Source organism: Mesoplodon bidens (assembly GCF_964165515.1).
Source record: "Mesoplodon bidens genome assembly, chromosome: 10".
NCBI classification, from domain to species: domain Eukaryota; kingdom Metazoa; phylum Chordata; class Mammalia; order Artiodactyla; family Ziphiidae; genus Mesoplodon; species Mesoplodon bidens.
Genome location: NC_138172.1, coordinates 29,924,086 through 29,949,721, shown reverse-complemented (window position 1 = coordinate 29,949,721; position 25,636 = coordinate 29,924,086). Strand labels below are relative to the sequence as shown.

Genomic DNA, 25,636 nt, shown 5'->3' with positions numbered 1-25,636 from the left:
AGGCGTCTACTCAGCCTGTGAAGGGGGGAATTTATGACATCTCAAACACCAGTTTACAAAGGCTCCTCCACCTTCTCAGCTTAGAAAATGTTACCTGAGAGTCTTCTCTGTAAAGAAAACTTCCAGATTCCGTTCTCCTCTGCCCCAGACAATGAAATGTTTTGGTTTAAAAGCTATTGCTAGGAGCTGAGCTTATTAGCCACATTACGATGAGGTTGGGACTACAGAAACCAGGCTGTGTGAGCGGGTTCAGTCGGACTCTGCCAACATTTTGTCGGTAAATAAGATGTCATGGGTCCAGGTTTCTGTTCAGCTGTGCCTCTGACTGGATTCTAGCCCTTGAGCAAGTCACTTTTTTCCTCTGAGCCTCAGTCACCTCACCTCTTAAATAAAGATAAAATTCACACTTCACACAATGTTGGAAACATAATAGTAACACTGACAGTGTTAACAGTTAAATGATAATAGCTAACATTCCCTGAGGCATACTATAGGCTAGCCACTGTGCTAGTCCTATATGACCCTTACCTCTTCTGATCCTCGGAACAACTTTACAAAGCCAGGCATCCCATTATCTCCCTTTTACAGATGAGGTAACTGAAGATCAGAGATGTTAAACAACTTGCCCAAGGTCACACAGCTAGTAAGGAGTAGAACCAGGATCTGAACCGTGGCATTCTGGTTACAAAGCCTCACCCCTGTGCTATTCTGCTCCACGCAAATAATTTAAAGTATGTGATGTGAAGCACTTTATAAACTGTAAGTTAGTATATAAAAAAAAGTAAAGTATTATTATTATTAATAGAAATAGATGCTCATTATGGTTTTTAAAAGATGAGGTAACCAACAATTCCTTTAATGAAAGCACACACACTTCTCTCAGTAATACTGACAAGCCACTGTCAGAGAAACAATTAGAATTGAATTAGCACATCATCACAAAAGAAGTTCCAATGACATCATTCCAACCAAAGAACTTGCTCTTCCCTGGAGTTTAGAAAGGAAAAAAAATGGTTCATCTGACAAGAGGAACAAATTCTTGCAGCTCTGGCAACGCAAAGCCTCTGAAAGAACAGGTTAAGGAAGGTGCTTCCACTGCAAACCGTTAAGTCCAGCATGAATCCCACAGAGGGGTTCACACCACAATGCCAGTTTCCCAAGCATCCTTCCATAAAGCCTTGTATCAAACTGGATCCCAAAAGGGATATAAAGGGCCAGCCACCGATGAGGTACAGCACTGCTGGTCCAGGCTCCAAGGGTCAATGATGAAGCTCATTAACAGAACAGGCTATTTTCCAATCCTCCCTTCAACTTGTTTACTCACTAAGTGACTTTGACACCACACCTGTTTCTGTACTAGCCTGGAAGCCTCCACAGCACAGCAGATGGCAGAGTGTTTGCATAACAAATGTCCTCAAGGGTCAGCCTATGGAAGTGGCTGTGGGGGTTGCTGCAGGTGGGACAGGAGGGGCGGCAGGGACCCTCTCCTGGGGCAGCAGCACAGCCATCAGTCCCAGACTTTGCTGGAGAAACATCCCACGCCGTCAAGGCCGAATAAGTCTGAGCTCTGAATGTTCCCAGCTCTGCTCTTCCTTCTGGCAATCCTTTCCAGAATAACAAAACTCAGTGGCTATAAGAGCAAGCTACAAAGGAAATCTAGTGGGGACATTAGCAATATATATATTCGGGCTTCCCTGGTGGCGCAGTGGTTGAGAGTCCCTCCTGCCGATGCAGGGGACAGGGGTTCGTGCCCCGGTCCGGGAAGATCCCACGTGCCACGGAGCGGCTGGGCCCGTGAGCCATGGCCACTGAGCCTGCGCGACCGGAGCCTGTGCTCCACAACGGGAGAGGCCGCAACAGTGAGAGGCCCGCGTACCGCAAAAAAAAAAAAAAAAAAAGAATATAGATATTAAAAAAGAACTAAACCACATCAAATTTAAAACTTAACTTCAAACCCAATTCCAGCTAAACTTCCAACTTTGCTCTCTTAAATTTAACTGAGGTTTAACTCTCTTAATTCTAAACTCTTTGTAACTCTCAAATCTCAATTCCTAACTCTCAAGTTTCTTAATTCTAATTTCAAGTCAAGCTTAGTCTCTTGAAGAGGGAAGTCAAATTTAACAGCTGATTGGAATGAGTTCCTGTGACTTGTGAGCCTGGTTTAAGGTCACACCTAGTCTTCAGAGGTTAAGAAAAGCCCTACTTTCTCTTATGCAAATTTGACATCAGAATAATGTCCCATCTGGGCTGTGCTGTGGAAGAAATACTTACTCAATCATGCAATTTGCCATTTTTTAAAGAATCCATGATGCAAGGAATGTAACATAAAGCTCCTCAAAGGAGCAAACACCCATCTCAGGGGCCACACTTTGCAGACGACCTGCGTGTCAGGGGGGAATATCCAGCTCACCCCCTTTCCCCAGTGACACCTGGTAGACTTCACTGTTTTCAACACGAAGAACTAGCTCTGCACACTTAGTTCCATTTGACTAGTGAGTCAAGCTTTGCTGCTTGGAAACCAGTGAGCTCGCCATTAGTAAGAATCTGGGACCCATTAACAGGGTGACTTGAGGGGACTGAAAATAAACTGAAATCCACTATCATTCCTCTCCCAGGGTTTCCTCTGATTCTCTGATCAGCCTTCCTTCATGCAGGGGTGATGGTGAAACTACCGGGGTGATGATGACAAAGCAAGTGAGAAAAATGCTTTGAGGGCAGGGACCACATCTCCATGTTCTCTGCTGTCCTCACAGAAACTGGAAGAGAAGCTGGCCTGCAGCGGCTCTCAATAAGTAATGGGTCCATACCAATAGAGTGCACCAAGCACTGTGTACCAAGTTCCCCATTCGTGGCCTCCTGTAAAACTCACAGAATCCTCTGCAGGAGGGAGTCGTATTCTTATTTCAATTTCACAGACAAGAAAACAAAGGGAGAGAGAGTCAAACCACTTGCCTAAAGCCACACAGCTAAGAGTGAAGGGAGCTGGACTCAATCCTGAAAGCAAACAATTCTTTTAAGTGAAGGAATTATTTTTCAAACTCAAATCTCTCAGATGTGGAGGATGTGGCTCTTTGGGACCTGCCTCAAGATCCATCCCATCAATTTAGGTTAGTAATACTAAGTACTCTTAAAGAAGAGTAGTATTGTTTAAGAGTACTCTTAAAGAAGAGAAGTATTGCTGTCTTCCACTTCCACTGAAGTGGAAGACAACAATTCAGGTAAGTTCAGTTGAGCAGTCCTTGCACAGGAGTTAGGGGGCCAGGAGACCCCTGAATTAAATGCAATATTGTGTATGTACCTGAATTTTTCCACAGAAAATGCTCATAGCTTTCAGACTTGAAAGATGCTATGACCCCTCCAACGTTTAATGAATCAGCTTCTTTTCATTAAATTATGCTGCTAATTGTCACCCGCAAAGAGTCCAAAGGGCTCTAAGTGCATTGTGTACGCCTGCTAGAAGGGAAATGACTAGCATGAGAGTTTGGTGGGTATTAGATATGAGAACAGTCAGTCTCTGCAAACACCCCATATGTGGAAAGAGCCCTCAGAGATCATCACTTAATTAAGAATATTCAGAATTCACTGCCTTGTTAGCATCTGTTCTCAGTGACATATAAGAGCAACTCTATTGATAACCAACTGATCTTGGGGAGAGTTGACACCATAGGACCCCATATCATGGATTAGATTTGGTGGTCTTCGAAATATGAAAAGGAGACAACAAATTCCACCTTAGAGCAGTGCCTGCAACAGGGTCTTTCTAACTATTTCATTTTCTGTGATCTTCATCTGCAGCAAGAATATCCAAACCTAACGCTCTGTACTTGGGGAAACCACCCTCATGCTCAGCAGACATATACTGAGACTCTACTATGTTCCCCAAACTGCAGTAAACCACTTGCTCCTATGTCATCTGGATAATTCCATGTGATTCTAGGCCACATGTTTAAAATTGAAGAGTCACCAAACAGAGAACATCTAGATGTGGGGAACCAATCTGTCAAAGGAGTAGAAACCATGCTGTATACACAGTTAAAGGCACTGATGATTCCTCACGGGGAGGATGGCACATTTCTTCCAACTCCTACAAGGTTTCTAGAAAGGAGAGGAAGTACACAATTATTCCAGAATGCCCAGACTCCAGAGAGAAAGGTGAAAGAATAATGCTGTTTCACAGAAAGAGAAAAAGAAGAAGAGAAGAAGAAAAAGACGCTGCTGCAGAAAAGCAAACTTTTCTAACTGTAGAATCCAAAATGGAATAAGACAGCTGTTCAAAAGTAAGCTAGCTGTCATTCGAGTCATTTTACATGGATTTATACATGAGCTAAACTTAAGACTATAAAACATAGAAGATGGGTAAATACAAGATGACTGTACTAAAATACAAAGAAACAAACACATTTAGTCAGTGCGTGACCCTTGAAAGCTAGTATGTTGATTATGCTGTTTACAGGGAAGAATGTGATGTTCACAAATCAACTCATCACAAATTACATGCTTACCAGGTCTATTAACGTAATGACCTTGGGAGTTGACTCAGAGTCTCCCTTAACCTAACAAGCATGCTGAATATAATCAGTTAGGCTGGCATTTAAAATTACAATTTATCTAACATATTTTCCCCACCCAATTCCTGTCTCCTCCTAAGGCTCAAGAAACTGTTGGGTGATCAATAGGTGCCCTTAACGCTATGGCGCTCTCTTGAGTGCACACGTGTACTCTCTCTCTCTCTTTTAAGCATTTCTATTACAGATAATTTATTAAACCTTAAATTTCTTTCCTATTTGTAAGTTTCAGCAAAATTTAGTCAGGTTGCACCATAGAGTGTCAAGAGATAATTAGGACAGTTAGCAGTAATTTATCATTCCTCAGCTGGGTTTTCAAGCTTCCGCTGACTGCGTGTAGAAATCCGTTAGCCAGTTCTACACGGATCACTAAGAAATCTCCTTTATCTCTGTGCAAACTGCTTTTGCATTTAACTGAAGTGAGCTGAAAGATGAGCCAATCCATTCCTGAAAATCTAGCCACCAGTATGTGTGTCATCCGACTGCGGCTGAGGCTGGGGCTTCAGATGAACTACTGTAATGCCTAATGGGTGTTATGCTGCCATGGGCAGCTTTTTTCCCACCTGCTATGGCTTAGAAATGTAAACCAAGCAGTCTGACTTCAGGTTAGATCTTCAGAAAATATGCACAGGAATCTATGGCCAACAGTACATTTTACAGAGCAAATATTGCCTCACACCTAGTCCACCAAAGATGAAAAGCCTGGAGAAGGCAGGGACAACAGCTCTGCATCGCTTCTGTGCAGAAGGATTTTATTATGCCTGAGATGAAAAGGGAGGACCTTGTGTTCTTTCAAGAGACTCATTTACTAGATGGTGAAAAATGAATGGTCTGGGTAATTTCATTTCAAATTGATTTATTTCTAAATGGGGGAAAATTGACACTTGGTGAAGAAAGTAAAAAGCAAGTCTCTGGGAAGAGCCAACTAGTCTCAGGTATAACCCAATTATTTGAACACAGGAAATAAGAACACAGAAGGCAGGGTGCAAGGTCACCCAGGAAAGTCATTCCTTGCAATGAATACCTTCCTTTTCCCCTCCCGACAGACTCTCAAAAAGTATAAACTGACACATATTTCCAGTTTATTTCTGACACCTAAAACCTAATCAAAGTTCACTTTTAAAAAATCTAATAGTTATTTGCAATTAGGTTGCACAGCAAATTAAATCATAAATTTCTCTATCCTATCCCTGGTTGCCACATTCTTAAAATACAACTTTCTTCCCTCAGGCACTTTATTTAAATCTCTGAGGCCAGACTTGAAAGCAAGTTATGGATTTAGTAAGTTGCTATTGTGGCCACAGTAATTGTTCTGAGCCATATTTATGACTTTATTGGATCTTACAACAATCAATAATCCATCGATGGGACTTCCCTGGTGGTCCAGTGGTAAAGAATCCATCCTGCAATGCAGGTGACGTGGGTTTGATCCCTGGTTGGGGAACTAAGATCCCACATGCCATGGGGCAACTAAGCCGCGTGCCACAGCTACTAAGCCTGCGTGCTGCAAACTACAGAGCCCACACGCCACAACTAAAGGCCCAACACAGCCAAAAAAAAAAAAAGATAAAAGAAAAAAAAAATCCATTGATGTCCCTAACTGGGGTTTTCTCACAGTCCACAAATGGGGCAGTGGATTCATTTTTAATGTACTCACTTAGCACTCCCTCCCTGAGAGAGTCCTGCATATATTAATAAAGGCCAAGAAATGAATGGCATCGGTGCACATACCTTACCTGAAGAAACAGCTGCAGGATAAGATGTAATGTGAAAAAGAAGGGGAAGAATAGACTAACAGGGCCCATTTTGTACAGCACCACTATGGTTAAAGTTAATGGAATTACTCTGTGGTCATGCACCAAAGGGAGCCTTTTGGAAGTTCTTCTAGGGCCACTGATTCACAGACTTTCGCTCAAAGATTCCCATTGGCATGTGATGAGTACTGCAGATATGCAGAAGCACTTTAGAAACTATTTACTCAAACTGCCAGTTACGCATATTAAGGAGTAACAATAACTGAATATTTTAGAGTAGATGATAGAATTGAGGATGTTTTCCATTGGAAGGAGCAGAAAATTCAACTCTTCCTGAATGAAACAATAGGGGAACTTTATTAAATCACCTAAACAAAAAGTCTAGATGTAGCGCAGTCTTCAGGGCTGGTTAATTCAGCAACCCAACAGTGTCACCAAGGATCCAACTTCTTTCAATCTCTGACATGCTGGCCTCAGCATCTGGTTCATTCTAAACCAGGCTGCCCTAGGAATCCTAAGATGGCTGCCAGCAGCCGTCAGGGTTACTGCTCCCCTATTTATAAGCAGTAGTAGAGAGTAGAGAAAGCATCCCGTCCCACAAGTCCTCCATGATGCTGGGAGCAACTGTTCCTGAAGCCGAGAGAATCCTACACTCTAAGTGAGAGTTAGGTCAGAATTAATTAAAGTCATCACTGTGGCAGAGAGTTGGCTTAGGCTAGAGTTAGCTTAGGCTAGGGATGGGCAGCCTCTGGGCCAAATGTGGCTCACCGTGTGCTTTTGCAAATAAAGTTTGATTGGAATACAGCCACGCCCATTTGTACAAGTTCATTTACATATTTTGTATACCTGCTTTTGTGCTGCAAAGGCAGTCATATAATTGTGACAGAGACCATCTGGCGCTCAAAGCCTAAAGTGTTTACTATCTGGCCTTTTATGAAAAAATTTGCCAACCCCTGGATTAACCAAACAAGGTTAACACCTGGAACTAGAGATGGATTCAAATGCCTCCTATCTCCTTGGCTGCTAAATAATGGAGTGTGGGGAGTATGCTGGGAAGACAACCAGCACCCAGAATAGACATAAGACCAAATTATTCAAGTTCCTAGAAAAAACCAAATCAATTTAGGGGACCCATCATATTGAGCACATGTGAAATATCCTCTGCCCTTAGAATATAATCCAAACAACAAATACATTTAAAATAGAGTTAAAACTCTTTACAGTGGTACTGTATTTATACTGGTAGAAATACTCTCCTGTCCACCTCTTCAAATTTATCTTCTGCCACTTCTCTCTCCACCCCAAAGTCCTGCCATGTGGTCTTCAAGAATCTCCTAGATTGTGCCAAGCTCATCTCTGCTGCTGTTTCCTCTGCCCAGAAGCTCTTTCTTTCCCAGCTCTTTACTTGGCGGGAGCCCTGTCATTCCTCAGATCTCAGTTTACAGGTCACCTCTTCAGTGGGCCTTTTTTGACCACCTTACCTAAAGCAGCCATAACGCCCCTATTCCGCTCCCTCCCCCCATATTATCCCCTTTCACAGCACCTCTTACAGCCTTTCTAACACTCCTCAAAATCTGCAATTATTTTATTTGCTCATTTTCATGCAGAGGAAGACAGACAATAACGGGAGAGTCATTCCTTGGCTGCCCTTCCTCCCACTGTACCCCAGTTCCCAGAAGTGCCTGACACATAGTAGGTGCGCAGTAAACACTTAACTGGTAGCAGGAATTCGTATGAACTCTACAACTTCTACAACTTGCTCAGTCTTCCTCTCTTATAGCCCTTATTTCAACGACTATCCTTAAAGACAGACAAGGACTACACCTCATTCTTCTTGTTCTCCCAGGGCCTGTGACAATACTTGGAACATGGTAGGCATTGGCCGAATAAATTAAAAAATGAATGCTAGATATAAAAGCATGAGCAGGCAGGGTGCTCATTTCCTGGGAGACAGGAACAGGATACTTTTGGCAGTGAGAGAATTCTCATCCTTGACCACAGATCAGAGCTGTTCCAAACTGGAAGAAGCTACCTTACAGCACACTGGGTTCCCAGGTGTAGAGGAAGATGAAAGACCAATTTAAAGGCTACAGAGGGGGAATCATTTGCAGAAGAGAAGATACTACATGACTTCCAAGATCACTTGCCTCTCTGGGATTCTCTAAGTCATCCCAGGCTCTGAGTTTCTTCCTGAAGAGTGAATTTCATCCCTGGTCATGTGATGGCAGAGCTGAGCTTGGAATCACATTTATTCCTTCCAAGACTAAAAAGCTTCCTCAAAATTATACCGCTAGAACCTGATTGCATATGGGAGTTTATACCATTTATAACCAACAGATGAACTGAAACACAAATAAAAGCCCCTGTTGGGTTGTTTTTCAGGGCAACAGTCTAGAAAGTATGACAAGAAAATATTTTTTTCAGGGAACAAGTGCTGATATACAGACCCTAGGGTGGGAGATTTGAATGTGAACATTAGGGTAAATGCATTTCACTACAAAGTAAAAGAATATTGGGTGAGTTCACTTTGCTCATTCACTGTTGTTTATTCTTCTAAACCACTTTGGCAAGGTCAACATCCTCAGCAACTTCAGGTTTATTTTTCATGTAACATCAGGAACAAGAAAAGCTTATTCAAAAGAATAAATACAGGGGAGAGAAATGTGGGTTTTCATTACCAGAATGCAATAATATTATCTTTATGTTGAATGAGCCCAGAAGGATTTCAAACCATGATTTTTGTCCTTTCCCCCTGAGGTTTGGGATTAATCTGATTCAGAAGGCTTCTAGCAATTTACATCTCTATTTCCCTGACCTTGGTGGATGAGCAGCTTCTCTAGAGAGGGGATCTGCTATGAGACTACAGGTGTAGGATTGATGCCTCATGACATGCAAAGTTAAAATCTCAAAATTACCCTCTCCCAGTGCTAACATACTTCACAAAGAAATGGGGAGAGAATTTCTCACTGTGTTTGGCCCGAGGGCCATTACAGATTCTCACCAACCCAATGTTTTTCACTCAAATGTCGTTAGGGAGGTCATTATTCTAATTCTTCCATATCTGTGGCTCTGCAGGTTGCCATGACTATTATTCATTAACCTGCCTTCCATCTCACCCAGGCTTGGTCATCACACTCTTAGTTTTCCAGCTGCATTTTAAGTTTTGAGAATTACTCCAGTAATGGCTTTGGCATGGGCAGAGAGGAGCCCCTGAAAGGAACTGAATAATTCAAGATGAATTTGGGAGTTAGAATCAAGTCTAGGTCATCTCGACCAAGAATCAAAACGTATTCATACAAGTAAATAAAACAGCAGTTCATAAATCTGGGTTACCACCAGAATCAACTGCAAGTCTAGGTCATCTAGACCAAGAATCAAAATGTATTTACATAAATAAATAAAACAGCAGTTCATAAATATGGGTAGCCATCAGAATCAACTGTGGACCTTTCTAAAACCATTTTTTATGGGCCCCATCGCCAGAGATTTGAACATAGGAGGTGTGAGAACTAGTTATATGCTAAAGATAAAGACAGAACAAAGAACGGATGATCAGAGTCATTTCCCAATGGAAAATTCTTCTAATGGGACCCCCGTGAAATAAAAATTATAGAGATTGTTTCCTGTATTTTCTTTACAAAATATAAATAATATAATAGAAAACCAAGAACGTATTAGGTATGTAGTGAAAGGCCCCTGGGTATCCTTGACACCCCTTTGTGTGCTCCTTCTTCTTATTGCCTCATTCTAGAGGCATCCTGACCCTATGTTGTCCATTTCTCTAAGCAATATATAGATCCATATTTTTTAGACTTAAATAGATAGGCTATAAGTAACCCTCTTTTGTATTTTATTATTTCTGCTGTGGGTACGGAAACAAAAGTTTGCAAATTCATCTGGATCTGTTTTAGCTGGAGTGTCCAGTTTCAACCAAAGCGCACATTATTTTAGGGACTTTTCACTCCCTGTTCTGTATTTAAGGTGTATAATGCGTTCTGTAACAAACAGCTCATCTATGAAGACTGAACGGACCACTCATATTTAATTAAAACTACTGAATCCTTGCCCCACGATTCACTGGACTGAATTTAGTTACTTATTTTTTTAAAAAAATGGACATTTTAGTCAAGGCAATTATTTACATGTCACAGGTTTAAAACTTTGAACTTGAAATGGTTACATGGAGTTAGAAATTTTATACATAATGTCCTAGGCCTGAAACATACACAGCAAAATAGTGAGAGAGAAGGGTCTTCAGTGATTATTTACTGAAAACCTAGTATTTCACAGCAAAATGACAACAGTGAGTCACTGCCCTTACTATGTCAACAGAGGCAAGAAGGTGATTCTGAATAATAATGCCTGTAGCATTTTAGGGTCTATAAAGCACTTTGCCTTTCACAGGATATTTGATTTGACAGTGATTAAATAAAACCCCCAAACTCTGAGCGTCAGGTAGAAAAGACAGTTCACTGAAACCTGTAAAACGCTGACGTTAAGAATGCATCTGCAATATTTGCCACATTTTGTGTCATGGACCTCAAAATAAATTTAACAGCCGAATATCCACTTTGCTCTATGTCAGGGCCTCCAATTACTAAAGGGATTTGTTTGGTAGCACTAATGAAAGATTAAACATCTACAACATATAATTCTGCTGTAAATTGACATACACCAATAAAGCAGCATTTAGGTTAGTTAACCTTCACCTGTACAATAAAATTAAAGAGGGAGTCCTCTGGGTATTTTTAGATGGAAGACACATTATTCTAAGCAGAGAAAAACAACGCAGAATGAATCTGGGCTCAGGGAGACAAAATATTTACAAAACCTCTCCTTGTACATCTTTGTCTGTGCTTTCTGGGTTGAAGGTGTTTTTAGGAACATCTAGCCAGATGATATAATGGAAAGTTGGGCTCTCAGACAAGCCTGGGTTTGAATCCCACCTCTCCTGTTTGTAACTTGTGTTGTCATTGTTGTTGTTTTTGATAAGTGACTATCTCCATAAACCTTGGTTTTCCCAGGTGTAAAATATTAATGCCCAATTTTGAGAATTGCGAGGATTAAGTGAGAATTATAAAACTAATAGCAAATATTTATTGAGACTTTCCTGTATGTCAAGTGTTATATTAAAGGCCATGTACATGTATTTTAGTCCATCTGATTGTCACAACACACCCTAAGGGGAAGGATACTATTAAGGCCCCCATTTTATAAACTTATAAATAGATGCTGAGACTAGGAAAGGCTGACTTTTGCAAGAGTCATAGAAATGATAGGTGATGGTTCTGGGAATGAAACCAGGCCATCTGGCTCCAGAGTCCTCCCTCTTCATCAGGACTTTAGTTCTGATGATCACATTTCCCCTTCACCCTCACTCCATCTCCAGCACCCCCCATTCGGCCCACCTAAGCTGACTGTGAGTTTGAGAAAACAAGGAAAAAATAAGCAAATAGGAATGGGAGAACAACAGGGAGCTTAGTTAATGTTTCTTTCAGTGCTTTGATCCAAATGGCATCATGCAAATCAAAATTAACCAATTAGAAATGGAAAAACTCAATGATTTGATAGCTACTTAGAAGAAGGCTTGAGGTTTAGTATGAGAGAGAAAGTTTCCCACAGGGGAACGACAGGCTTATCTTCCCTTCTCCTTCCTAGAGAGCCAGGGACCAGGGGTTTTGCCCCCAAATCACCAGGAGGGGAAGGAGAGTCAGAGATACGTACTGCCAAGGGGAAGAGTGGGCTTGGAGGCATCCACTCCCACCTGTACACCCAAACCCATCCTCTGAGCACCAAAGATGACTTTGGTTTACCAAACTCAGGCAAATTGGATTCATTTTCAGAGCAGAGATGCAAATTATAAGGCAAATGCACAAGATAAAAGCTACTGCATCCTGAAGATACTAATTCTTCAGCAGTAAATACAAGCATTAGCTATAAACATAGGCAAGACACTTTTCTTCATGGCTTTAATCAAAGGACAAAAGTTCTCTGGCAAATTACAGCTCTCTTGAAATTTCTTTCCAGATGAAAATAATAAATACCAGTCAAGTAAAATCATTTTGATTTTTAAGATCTCGGTTTCTCCTTTCTCTGCACAACAAATATTAGGAATACTTTTGGATTGAAAGCAAGCCGCTATGTGGAGACTCCTCCACATCTTGTCACTTCTTTGCTAAGTGGCTTTGCACTGGAGTGTCGTGTACATGAACATCACTTACAGTGTCTATTAAAATGCAGAGTGGGTCCCACATCAGACCTACTGAACCAGCATAGGGGGCAGATAGATTTCTGTCCTACTGAAACCTATGTCGAGTAATTGTGAAATACACTGTTGGCTCAGGAGCACAACTTACTCGTTACCACTGAGGGGTACAGCAGATGTTAAAAGTATCAGGGCAGAGATTTCTCACCCCAACTAATAAGGCAGATTTCTGAATGTTCAAGTGGTCAATTTTATAAAAGTTCAAACTAGTTATTCAAACTACACAAGTGATATGACCAGATGAAAGTTTTTAAGAATTTAAGCTAAAAGGCAATAATTAATAGTGAGAGAATTTAGTGTATAATTAAGTGAACTAGGCAGGGCCACAAACAACCTCTATACCACAAACATTCTCCCTAAGTGACACCTTAGCCTGTCTTAGGGACGAGAAAACTGAGGGTAAGATTAAAATTAAGAAACATGCATAAGGTCCTAGGGAAAAGATGTGGTGGGGTGGGCGTTCTATTCACATCTTCATATCAGTTTCTTCTCACCATCACTCAATACATTTGATAGGGTTTCCCCCATTTAAAAAATGAGGAAATAAATGTTCAAGGAGGTTAAGAGCCTGGACCAAAAGTCACACAGCTAATAAATTAGCAGAGCTAATACTCCTATGGAGCCTCTGACTGATGTCCAAGTGTATTAACTCCTGGACTTTATTGAGAGCTAAAGTGTCCTCTAAGTTCATGAACTGAAAAGATTACCAAATCTCCTTGTGGAAGGGACCAAGAAACTCCTCAGTGAATGGAAGACTTTGTTTGTTTTTTTAATTTTTAAATCACAGTTCTTTAAAGAATTCCTTTCCTTGTTCTTCCCAAAGCAATCTGAAAAAGTAATTGCTAATGTATCAACAGTTAATAAGAGACACTTCGCACTGCATTAACACTATAAAATTAAATATGTAAGTAGAGGAGTCAAGCACCATAAACAGAAGAGTGTAAGCAAGCATATTTTATAAATAGCTCTTATAAAATTCTATACTACCTGCCTGCCATAAATCTCTCTCTTTAATATACCTAAAGCACTCTCCCACCCAAAGACACACGTAATAATTGTTCTAAAAGCTCATATTAAACTTATTCAGGCTGCGGGAAGATGGCAGAAGAGTAAGACGCGGAGATCACCTTCCTCTCCACAGATACACCAGAAATTCATCTACACGTCGAACAACTCCTACAGAACACCTACTGAACGCTGGCAGAAGACCTCAGACCTCCCAAAAGGCAAGAAACTCCCCACGTACCTGGGTAGGGCAAAGCGGAGAGATTCCCGCACAGAGGATCGATGCCGACCAGCACTCACCAGCCCGAGAGGCTTGTCGGCTCGCCAGCCGGGTCGGGCGGGGCTGGGAGCCGAGGCTCCGGCTTCGGTCGGAGCGCAGGGAGAGGACTGGGGTTGGCGGCGTGAACACAGCCTGCAGGGGGTTAGTGTGTCAAGGCTGGCCGGGAGGGAGTCCGGGGGAAAGTCTGGACCTGCCGAAGAGGCAAAAGACTTTTTCTTCCCTTTGTTTCCTGGTGCGCAAGGAGAGGGGATTAAGAGCGCTGCTTAAAGGGGCTCCACAGACGGGCGCGAGTCACGACTGAAAGCGCGGACCCCAGAGACGGGCGTGGGACGGTGGGGCTGCTGCTGCCGCCGACAAGAGGCCTGTATGCGAGCGCAAGTCACTGTCCACGCCCCCTTTCCGGGGAGCCTGTGCAGCCCGCCACTGCCGGGGTCCCGGTATCCAGGGACGGCTTCCCCGGAAGAGCGCGCGGCGCGCCTGCGCACTCGGGCTGGTGCGCGCCTCGGGCTGGTGCGCGCCTCGGGCTGGTGCGCGCCTCGGGCTGGTGCGCGCCTCGGGCTGGTGCGCGCCTCGGGCTGGTGCGCGCCTCGGGCTGGTGCGCGCCTCGGGCTGGTGCAACGTCATGCTGGCCTCTGCCGCCGCAGGCTCGCCTCGCACTCTGTACCCCTCCCTCCCCTGCAGCCTGAGTGAGCCAGAGTCCCCGAAGCGGCTGCCCCTTTAACCCTGTCCTGTCTGAGCGAAGAACAGACGCCCTCCGGCAACCTACACGCAGAGGCGGGGCCAAAGCCAAAGCGGAGACCCGGGAGCTGTGAGAATAAAGAAGAGAAAGGGAAATCTCTCCCAGCAGTCTCAGAAGCAGCGGATTAAAGCTCCACAATCAACTTGATGTACGCTGCATCTGTGGAATACATGAATAGACAACGAATCATCCCAAATTGAGGAGGTGGACTTTGAGAACAAGATTTGTGATTTTTCCCCCTTTCCCCTTTTTACAATGAATTATCCCAAATTGAGGAGGTGGACTTTGAGAACAAGATTTACGACTTTTTCCCCTTTTCCTCTTTTTGTGAATGTGTATGTGTATGCTTCTGTGTGAGATTTTGTCTATATAGCTTTGCTTCCACCATTTGTCCCAGGGTTCTATCCATCCTTTTTTTTTATTTTAATAACGCTATTATATTTTATCATACTTTATTCTATTTTACTTTATCTTCTCTCTTTCTCTTTTTCCTACCTTCCCTCCTTCCTCCCTCCCTCCCTCCTTTCTTCCTTTCCTTCTTTCTTTCTTACTTTCTACTTCTAGTAATTCTTTCTTTCTACTTTTTCTCCCTTTTATTCTGAGCCGGGTGGATGAAAGGCTCTTGGGGCTGCAGCCAGGAGTCAGTGCTGTGCCTCTGAGGTGGAAAAGCCAACTTCAGGACACTGGTCCACAAGAGACCTCCCAGCTCCACATAATATCAAACGGCGAAAATCTCCCAGAGATCTCTATCTCAACACCAGCACCCAGCTTCACTCAGCGACCAGCAAGCTACAGTGCAGGACACCCTATGCCAAGCAACTAGCAAGACAGGAACACAACACCACCCATTAGCAGAGAGGCTGCCTAAAAACATAATAAGGCCACAGACACCCCAAAACACACCATCAGACGTGGACCTGTCCACCAGAAAGATAAGATCCAGCCTCATCCACCAGAACACAGGCACCAGTCCCCTCCAACAGTAAGCCTACACAGCCCACTGAAACAACCTTAGCCACTGGGGACAGACACCAAAAACAACGGGAACTACGAACCTGCAGCCTGCAAAAAGGAGACCCCAAACATAGTAAGATAAGCAAAATGAGAAGAGAGAAAAACACATAGCAGGTGAAGGAGCAAGATAAAAACCCACCAGACCTAACAAATGAAGAGGAAATAGGCAGTCTACCTGAAAAAGAATAAAGAATCATGATAGTAAAGATGATCCAAAATCTTGGAAATAGAATAGACAAAATGCAAGAAACAGTTAACAAGGACCTAGAAGAACTAAAGACGAATCAAGCAACGATTAGAAACACAATAAATGAAATTAAAAATACTCTAGATGGGATCAATAGCAGAATAACTGAAGCAGAAGAACGGGTAAGTGATGTGGAAGATAAAATAGTAGAAATAACTACTGCAGAGCAGAATAAAGAAAAGAGAATGAAAAGAACTGAGAACAGTCTCAGAGACCTCTGGGACAACACTAAATGCACCAACATTCGAATTACAGGGGTTCCAGAAGAAGAAGAGAAAAAGAAAGGGACTGAGAAAATATTTGAAGAGATTATAGTTGAAAACTTCCCTAATATGGGAAAGGAAATAGTTAATCAAGTCCAGGAGGCACAGAGAGTCCCATACAGAATAAATCCAAGGAGAAATACACCAAGACACATTAATCAAACTGTCAAAAATTAAACACAAAGAAATCATATGAAAAGCAGCAAGGGAAAAACAACAAATAACACACAAGGGAATCCCCATCAGGTTAACAGCTGATCTCTCAGCAGAAACTCTACAAGCCAGAAGGGAGTGGCAGAACATAATTAAAGTGATGAAGGAGAAAAACCTGCAACCAAGATTACTCTACCCAGCAAGGATCTCATTCAGATTTGATAGAGAAATTAAAACCTTTACAGACAAGCAAAAGCTGAGAGAGTTCAGCACCACCAAACCAGCTTTACAACAAATGCTAAAGGAACTTCTCTAGGCAAGAAACACAACAGAAGGAATATACCTACAATAACGAACCCAAAACAATTAAGAAAATGGGAATAGGAACATACATATCTATAATTACCTTAAATGTAAATGGACTAAATGCTCCCACCAAAAGACACAGATTGGCTGAATGGCTACAAAAACAAGACCCATATATATGCTGTCTACAAGAGACCCACTTCAGACCTAGAGACACATACAGACTGAAAGTAAGGGGATAGAAAAAGATATTCCATGTAAATGGAAATCAAAAGAAGGCTGGAGTAGCAATTCTCATATCAGACAAAATAGACTTTAGACAAAGAGGGACACTACATAATGATCAAGGGTTCGATCCAAGAAGAAGATATAACAATTGTAAATATTTATGCACCCAATAATAGGAGCACCTCAATATATAAGGCAAATACTAACAGCCATAAAAGGGGAAATCGAAAGTAACACACTCATAGTAGGGGACTTCAACACCCCACTTTCACCAATGGACAGATCATCCAAAATGAAAATAAATAAGGAAACTTATTTAAAGCTTTAAATGATACATTAAACAAGATGGACTTAATTGATATTTATAGGACATTCCATCCAAAAACAACAGGATACACATTTTTCTCAAGTGCTCATGGAACACTCTCCAGGATAGATCATATCTTGGGTCACAAATCAAGCCTTGGTAAATTTAAGAAAATTGAAATTGTATCAAGTATCTTTTCTGACCACAGTGCAATGAGACTAGATATCAATTACGGGAAAAGATCTGTAAAAAATACAAACACATGGAGGCTAAACAATACACTACTTAATAACGAACTGATCACTGAAGAAATCAGAGGAAATTAAAAAATATCTAGAAACAAATGACAATGGAGACACGATGACCCAAAACCTATGGGATGCAGCAAAAGCAGTTCTAAGGGGGAAGTTTATAGCAATACAATCCCACCTTAAGAAAAGGAAATATCTCAAGTAAACAACCTGTCCCTGCACCTAAAGCAACTAGAGAAAGAAGAACAAAAAACCCCCAAAGTTAGCAGAAGGAAAGAAATCATAAAGATCAGATCAGAAATAAAAAAGTAATGAAAGAAACGATAGCAAAGATCAATAAAACTAAAAGCTGGTTCTTTGAGAAGATAAACAAAATTGATAAACCATTAGCCAGACTCACCAAGAAAAAAGGGGAGAAGACTCAAATCAATAGAATTAGAAATGAAAAAGGAGAAGTAACAACTGATACTGCAGAAATACAAAAGATCATGAGAGATTACTACAAGCAACTCTATGCCAATAAAATGGACAACCTGGAAGAAATGGACAAATTCTTAGAAATGCACAACCTGCCAAGACTGAATCAGGAAGAAATAGAAAATATGAATAGACCAATCACAAGCACTGAAATTGAAACTGTGATTAAAAATCTTCCAACAAACAAAAGCCCGGGACCAGATGGCTTCACAGGCGAATTCTATCAAACATTTAGAGAAGAGCTAACACCTATCCTTCTCAAACTCTTCCAAAATATAGTAGAGGGAGGAACACTCCCAAACTCATTCTACGAGGCCACCATCACCTTGATACCAAAACCAGGCAACGATGTCACAAAGAAGGAAAACTAGAGGCCAATATCACTGATGAACATAGATGCAAAAATCCTCAACAAAATACTAGCAAACAGAATCCAACAGCACATTAAAAGGATCATACACCATGATCAAGTGGGGTTTATTCCAGGAATGCAAGGATTCTTCAATATACGCAAATCAAACAATGTGATACACCATATTAACAAACTGAAGGAGAAAAACCATATGATCATCTCAATAGATGCAGAGAAAGCTTTCGACAAAATTCAACTCCCATTTATGATAAAAACCCTGCAGAAAGTAGGCATAGAGGGAACTTTCCTCAACATAATAAAGGCCATATATGACAAACCCACAGCCAACATCGTCCTCAGTGGTGAACAACTGAAACCATTTCCACTAAGATCAGGAACAAGACAAGGCTACCCACTCTCACCACTCTTATTCAACATAGTTTTGGAAGTTTCAGCCACAACAATCAGAGAAGAAAAGGAAATAAAAGGAATCCAAATTGGAAAAGAAGAAGTAAAGCTGTCACTGTTTGCAGATGACACGATACTATACATAGAGAATCCTAAAGATGCTACCAGAAAACTACTAGAGCTAATCAATGAATTTGGTAAAGTAGCAGGATACAAAATTAATGCACAGAAATCTCTGACATTCCTGTACACTAATGATGAAAAATCTGAAAGTGAAATCAAGAAAACACTCCCATTTATCACTGCAACAAAAAGAATAAAATATCTAGGAATAAACCTACCTAAGGAGACAAAAGACCTGTATGCAGAAAATTATAAGACACTGATGAAAGAAATTAAAGATGATACAAATAGATGGAGAGATATACCATGTTCCTGGATTGGAAGAATCAATATTGTGAAAATGACTCTAGTACCCAAAGCAATCTACAGATTCAATGCAATCCCTATCAAATTACAACTAGCATTTTTCACAGAACTAGAATAAAAAATTTCAAAATTTGTTTGGAAAAACAAAAGACCCCGAATAGCCAAAGCAATCTTGAGAATGAAAAATGGAGCTGGAGGAGTCAGGCTCTCTGACTTCAGACTATACTACAAAGCTACAGTAATCAAGACAGTGTGGTACTGGCACAAAAACAGAAAGATAGATCAATGGAACAGGATAGAAAGCCCAGAGATAAACCCACGCACATATGGTTACCTTATCTTTGATAAAGGAGGCAGGAATGTACAGTGGAGAAAGGACAGCCTCTTCAATAAGTGGTGCTGGGAAAACTGGACAGGGACATGTAAAAGTATGAGATTAGATCACTCCCTAACACCATACACAAAAATAAGCTCAAAATGGATTAAACACCTAAATGTAAGGCCAGAAACTATCAAACTCTTAGAGGAAAACATAGGCAGAACACTCTTTGACATACATCACAGCAAGATCCTTTTTGACCCACCTCCTAGAGAAATGGAAATAAAAACAAAAATAAACACATGGGACCTAATGAAACTTCAAAGCTTTTGCACAGCAAAGGAAACCATAAACAAGACCAAAAGACAACCCTCAGAATGGGCGAAAATATTTGCTAATGAAGCAACTGACAAAGGATTAATCTCCAAAATTTACAAGCAGCTCATGCAGCTCAATAACAAAAAAACAAACAACCCAATCCAAAAATGGGCAGAAGACCTAAATAGACATTTCTCCACAGAAGATATACAGACTGCCAACAAACACATGAAAGGATGCTCAACATCATTAATCATTAGAGAAATGCAAATCAAAACTACAATGAGATATCATCTCACACCAGTCAGAATGGCCATCATCAAAAAATCTAGAAACAATAAATGCTGGAGAGGGTGTGGAGAAAAGGGAACCCTCTTGCACTGCTGGTGGGAATGTGAATTGGTATAGCCACTATGGAGAACAGTATGGAGGTTCCTTAAAAAACTACAAATAGGGCTTCCCTGGTGGTGCAGTGGTTGAGAGTCCACCTGCCGATGCAGAGGACACGGGTTCGTGCCCCGGTCCGGGAAGATCCCACATGCCGCGGAGTGGCTAGGCTCGTGAGCCATGGCCGCTGAGCCTGCGCGTCCGGAGCCTGTGCTCTGCAACAGGAGAGGCTACAACAGTGAGAGGCCCATGTACCGAAAAATAAATAAATAAATACATACATACATACATACATACATACATAAATAAGTAAAACAAACTACAAATAGAACTACCATATGACCCAGCAATCCCACTACTAGGCATATACCCTGAGAAAACCATAATTCAAAAAGAGACATGTACCAAAATCTTCATTGCAGCTCTATTCACAATAGCCCGGAGATGGAATCAACCAAAGTTTCCATCATTGGATGAATGGATAAAGAAGATGTGGCACATAAATACAATGGAATATTACTCAGCCATAAAAAGAAATGAAATTGAGCTATTTGTAATGAGGTGGATAGACCTAGAGTCTGTCATACAGAGTGAAGTAAGTCAGAAAGAGAAAGACAAATACCGTATGCTAACACATGTATATGGAATTAAAAAAAAAATGTCATGAAGAACCTAGGGGTAAAATAGGAATAAAGACACAGACCTACTTGAGAATGGACTTGAGGATATGGGGAGGGGGAAGGGTAAGCTGTGACAAAGCAAGAGAGAGGCATGGACATATATACACTACCAAACATAAGGTAGATAGATAGTGGGAAGCAGCCGCATAGCACAGGGAGATCAGCTCGGTGCTTTGTGACCACCTGGAGGGGTGGGATAGGGAGGGTGGGAGGGAGGGAGACACAAGAGGGAAGGGATATGGGAACAGATGTATATGTATAACTGATTCACTTTGTTATAAAGCAGAAACTAATAAAAAAAAGAAAAAAAATAAACTTATTCAGTAGCATCCCTTTTAAAGGACTGAATATTGCCTTAATGATTTGACTAGCTGGAATTACATTTTGGAGTATGATTTGGGAACTTGATTAGTGGAAATTCTGGCCTTTGTCAGTGATGCCAAAATATGGGAGATTCCTGATAGAAATTCCAGAAAAACCACACCTCTGACTGCTCACTGAAATACAAGGACATATCATCTGCTTCTTCATGTTTACTGAAGTTAGAGGCTTAGAAGTATTTGTTCTATCATGCTAAGTACCATTATCATCTCCATTTTCCTCCCCACACTGCCCAAGAGAGCCACGGTAAACAATGGTAAGATGCAGGTTCTCATGAAGCTTACATTCTCCAGGGACTAAAGAAATAATATGAGTACAGGAAAAAAAAAAAAAAAGTAACACACAAACAAATAAAAGACAGTGAAGAGGGCCTTGAAGGAAATCAAATAAGGCATGGACAGAAAATGTTGCCTGCCATTTTAGTAAACAAAGAATGCTGCCTGCCATCAAGCCATCAGCCAGGGCAGCAGCGGCCCCTACAGTGCACCCTGAGGACAATTGAAGTTGGAAAAAAACAGGATACTGGCCCTAGATAGTAAAGACACATGTCAAAGGAATAATATCAATGAGCTGAACTCTTGCATCTTCCCATACATAGAAAAGCACTAAAAAACCATTAACTTGAGATGTCTGTTTTTTGTAATGATCGGTAATCTTTTGATGTTTGACTATATAATTTTTGTCAGCAAAACTCCTATATATCCTGGTTCCTCCTTGACCTCTTGGGAACAGTCCCTCAGAGCTCTCTGAGAGACTGTCTTCCCCGGCTAACGTCCTCAGTAAGGTCCCCGAATAAAACACAACTCGCAACTTTTAGGTTTTTGTTTTTGTTTTTAGTTGACAAAGGCAAACGGGATAGGAAGTAAGGGGTTTAGGAGGGTTACTTCAGATGGGAGGGGCTGGTCAGGGAAGGCTGATGACCCAGCGACATATGGCTGTATAGGTACATGATAATATGGATATGCATATGGTGATATATGGCTGAGACCAGAAGAAAGGGATCATTTCTCAAGCCTGCAGGATATCAAAATTGCTGCAATAATCACCTGGTGGATAGCAGTGCCCTCCTACTTTGAGATTCAAACGGGAGAGTTAATAAACAATCGAGAAATAAGAGGTCATATTTTTAGTTTGATATTTCCCTTTCGTTACAAATGCCTTACTGAGGAAGCTAGGCCACCCTTGTTCTTTGCAAAGAAGAATTGAAAGCCCACAAAACAAAAAAACCCTAAAGGGGTGCCACGTTCAAGAGGCTTGCTCAGTGGTGCACTTCCGCTAAGAACAGCAAGGGAAGGGATCATTGCTGGGCTTATTGCTCTTACCACCCAACATGAGACAAAAATGGTTTAGGGCCCAGGCGTCAGGCGGGGTACCGAGAGTCAGACACAGAAGCAAAGAGAAAGAAAATAGTCACTGCACTTTCCATGGCAGGCTGTCAGACAGTGCCTCATAATGTTCAACTGTGTGAATTTCAAAATCTGAAATGCTTAGTCATGATTTGTAGCTTTCAAAACCTGGCAGCTAAATATTGACCATGTGGCATTGAGGCAGGAGGTAGATGGGCCCCAGGCTAGACATCGACAATTGGCCTCCTGTTCACACTTCCTGGGGTGAGAAGAAGATGGGCTTCAGGCCCGACATTCATTACCAGCCCCTTGTTTACATTTCCTAAGGCAAGAGACAAACTGGCTCCGGACTACATATTTATGAGCGGACTCCTGTCTGTATTTCGAGATCTGCACTTTGATATAAGAAACAACAACAGGAATAGGGTAGATAACCGGACATTGGACACTTTTATGGCAGGGACAGAGAGGGGCTAAACCCTGTTAAAAGATCAAGAGGTCATACATTTCCCATCCTTGAGGCAAGGGAAACATTGCACATGCGCAGAAAGGCTCCTTGGGGGTCAAAAGGAGGGGGCACACCCCATAATACGTGACGCTAAGGCTGTCCCATAGACCTCTGGGCTGAAATCCATCTTGGAAAAACATTGCGCACGCATGTTGGGTAGGGTCCTAGGGCAGGGCAGGTGTGGAAAAAGAAACCAGGTCATTGGCCAAAGGTAAACAAAGACCCGGAAGAACTGCCCTAAATGAATGACCTAGCTACCTCTTTCCTGCGCTCCTCCTCATTCGGGAGGACGCCCCGCCCACACCCTTCCTCTCCGGTGTGCATCTCTGCTAACTAAACAAACTGTTTCCCTGTGTGCTCTCCCATCTGTTGTTGTGCTATGTCTCTAATAATAAACTTGTATATGTTTTTACAGTTTTTGCTTCCGTGAGAAATGTATTTTTCACTGGGGGCAAGACCCAGGGGGTGTGGTGGCCAGGATTCCTGGTTTTCATCCAGGCTACCCAGGTTCAGTTCCTGGGCAGGGGATTAAGATCTCGCTTCACGCCACCACTCACTGCTGCCTCTTGGAGATTAGCTTTACTGCCTGGAGGGGCTGACTCCTGGCTTCCTTGGGTCAAGGTTATGTGGCCATCACCACCTACTACTTTATCACCATAAGGCAGCAAGGCTGGTAAATATTTACATTCTGAGAAGAATCATGCGGTGTGCTTGTTAACAATGAAGATTCCCAAGCCCCAAACATAAGGATTCTAAATCAGGAAGTTTAGAATAAAAACAGAATCAACCTTTTTACTAAAGTAACATCAAAATTAATTCTCAGGTAGGTAGTATAAGAATAGTTGGTAGGTAGTATAAGAATCACACTTAGAAAAAATAGATTAGACAACTTGTGATATGTAGACTTGGTCTAAAAGGACAGTTTTCAAAACTTTGTCATCCACTGAGGTTTTAGTTTTATGTACAGCTGACCCTTAATACTTGGGGGTTAGGAGTTCCGACCCTCCCTCAAAGTAGAAAGTCCGGGTATAATTCAGAGGCAGCCCTCCATACACGCAGTTCTGCATCTGCAGATTCAACCAACCACTTATCTGTAGTACTGTAGTATTTACTACTGAAAAAAATTCCTGTATAAATGAACCCTCACAGTTCAGACTCCTGTTATTCAAAGGTCAAATGCATATGGATGTTTTCTTTTAGCCATTTAATATTACACAAACGATTTGAGATGGCCCTGCTAATTCATATGGGGGAAATTAGGGATCATATAGGAAACAACTGAAAGATGTTCAAAAGAACATAATCTGCCAATTAAAAAAAAGAACTGTAAAAAAAAATCAACTTAAGCTAAATTACAATGGCACTGACGATAAGAACCACATTCAACAATTTATATATGAGTGCCATACCCCCAAAATTACTCCATCACCCCACCATCAAAGCTAACAAAACCATTAAAAATTTTGGCCCGATCATTGCAACATGAAAAAGTAGTCAGTACTAGAGTCAGAGAGTCTACAGCCATGGTGCTCAGCCCTGCTAGACTTGGTGTTTGTTGGGGTTTTTTATTATCATTCTTAATTGAGATATATTTCAAATAACATAAAATTTACCATTTAAAAATGTATGATTCAGTGGGTTTTAAAAATATCCATAATGTTGCACAACCATCACCACTAATTCCATATTTTTATCACCCTAAAAAGAAACTCTTACCTGTTACTAGTTGTTTCTCCTTCCCTTCTTCCTCCAGCCCCTGGCAACCACTAATCTACTTTTTGTCTCTAATCAGTGCCTGCTTGTCTAGGAAAATGCCCCGTTTAGATTAACGTCCCATTCAGATTCCCAAAATAAAATTTTGAGATCATATAACCTATATATTCATATAAATTTCAGATATGTTTATGTTGTGCAGACTATCAATCTCTGCATGCCCTTTGACATGGTGTGAATTTCTCCCATGTTACTAGCTATGCCTCTGCAGCGTTACTTTCAATGGCTGAAGGAATTTCATCAAATAGATACTGCACAAAGCACCTAACTAATCTGGTGGTGTTGTAATTTATATTTGAATATTGATTTTTTAAAAAATCTAGCGGGACTTCCCTGGTGGTCCAGCGGTTAAGACTCTGCCCTCCCAATGCAGGAGGCCCAGGTTCGTTCCCTGGTCAGGGAACTAGATCCTGCGTGCCCCTGTGTGCCGCATAAGACCTGGTGCAGCCAGATAAATAAATAAATGAATACTCTTTAAAAAGAAAAAAAAAATCTAGCAACCAGGTTTAAACACTTACATTTTGTATTTCCAAAAACAATCTCAAAACGAAGCTACCGTATTATACTGTTTTGTTTTGTTTTTAGCATCGGCATGTTTAGGAGCCTGGCACGGAGGTGGGGGAAAGCTGTGAAGCCCCTTTGTCCTTATCACACTGTGTGTCTGGAGCAAGGCTAGCTCTTTTTTATCATAAGGAATTTGGTGGCAATCTCTGTAGGACATTTGCTCCTCAAAAGTATTTCCCAGAGATTCTATTTTAAAAGTCCCACGGTAGCTATGTTAAGCATTAAAACCATATGCAGACGAATATCAAAAGAGGATGATGTTTATTTGCCATTGTTTGGTACCAAGCATTACCTTACTCACTCACAGCCAGTCTCAA

General features: G+C 41.5%; 1 protein-coding gene across 19 annotated transcripts in view; it reads right to left on the bottom strand.

Annotated features, from left to right (window-relative positions):
• FHIT (fragile histidine triad diadenosine triphosphatase) overlaps positions 1-25,636 on the bottom strand; it is a 1,470,392-nt gene that overhangs the window by 250,806 nt on the left and 1,193,950 nt on the right. The gene's annotated exons all lie outside the window — the stretch shown is intronic.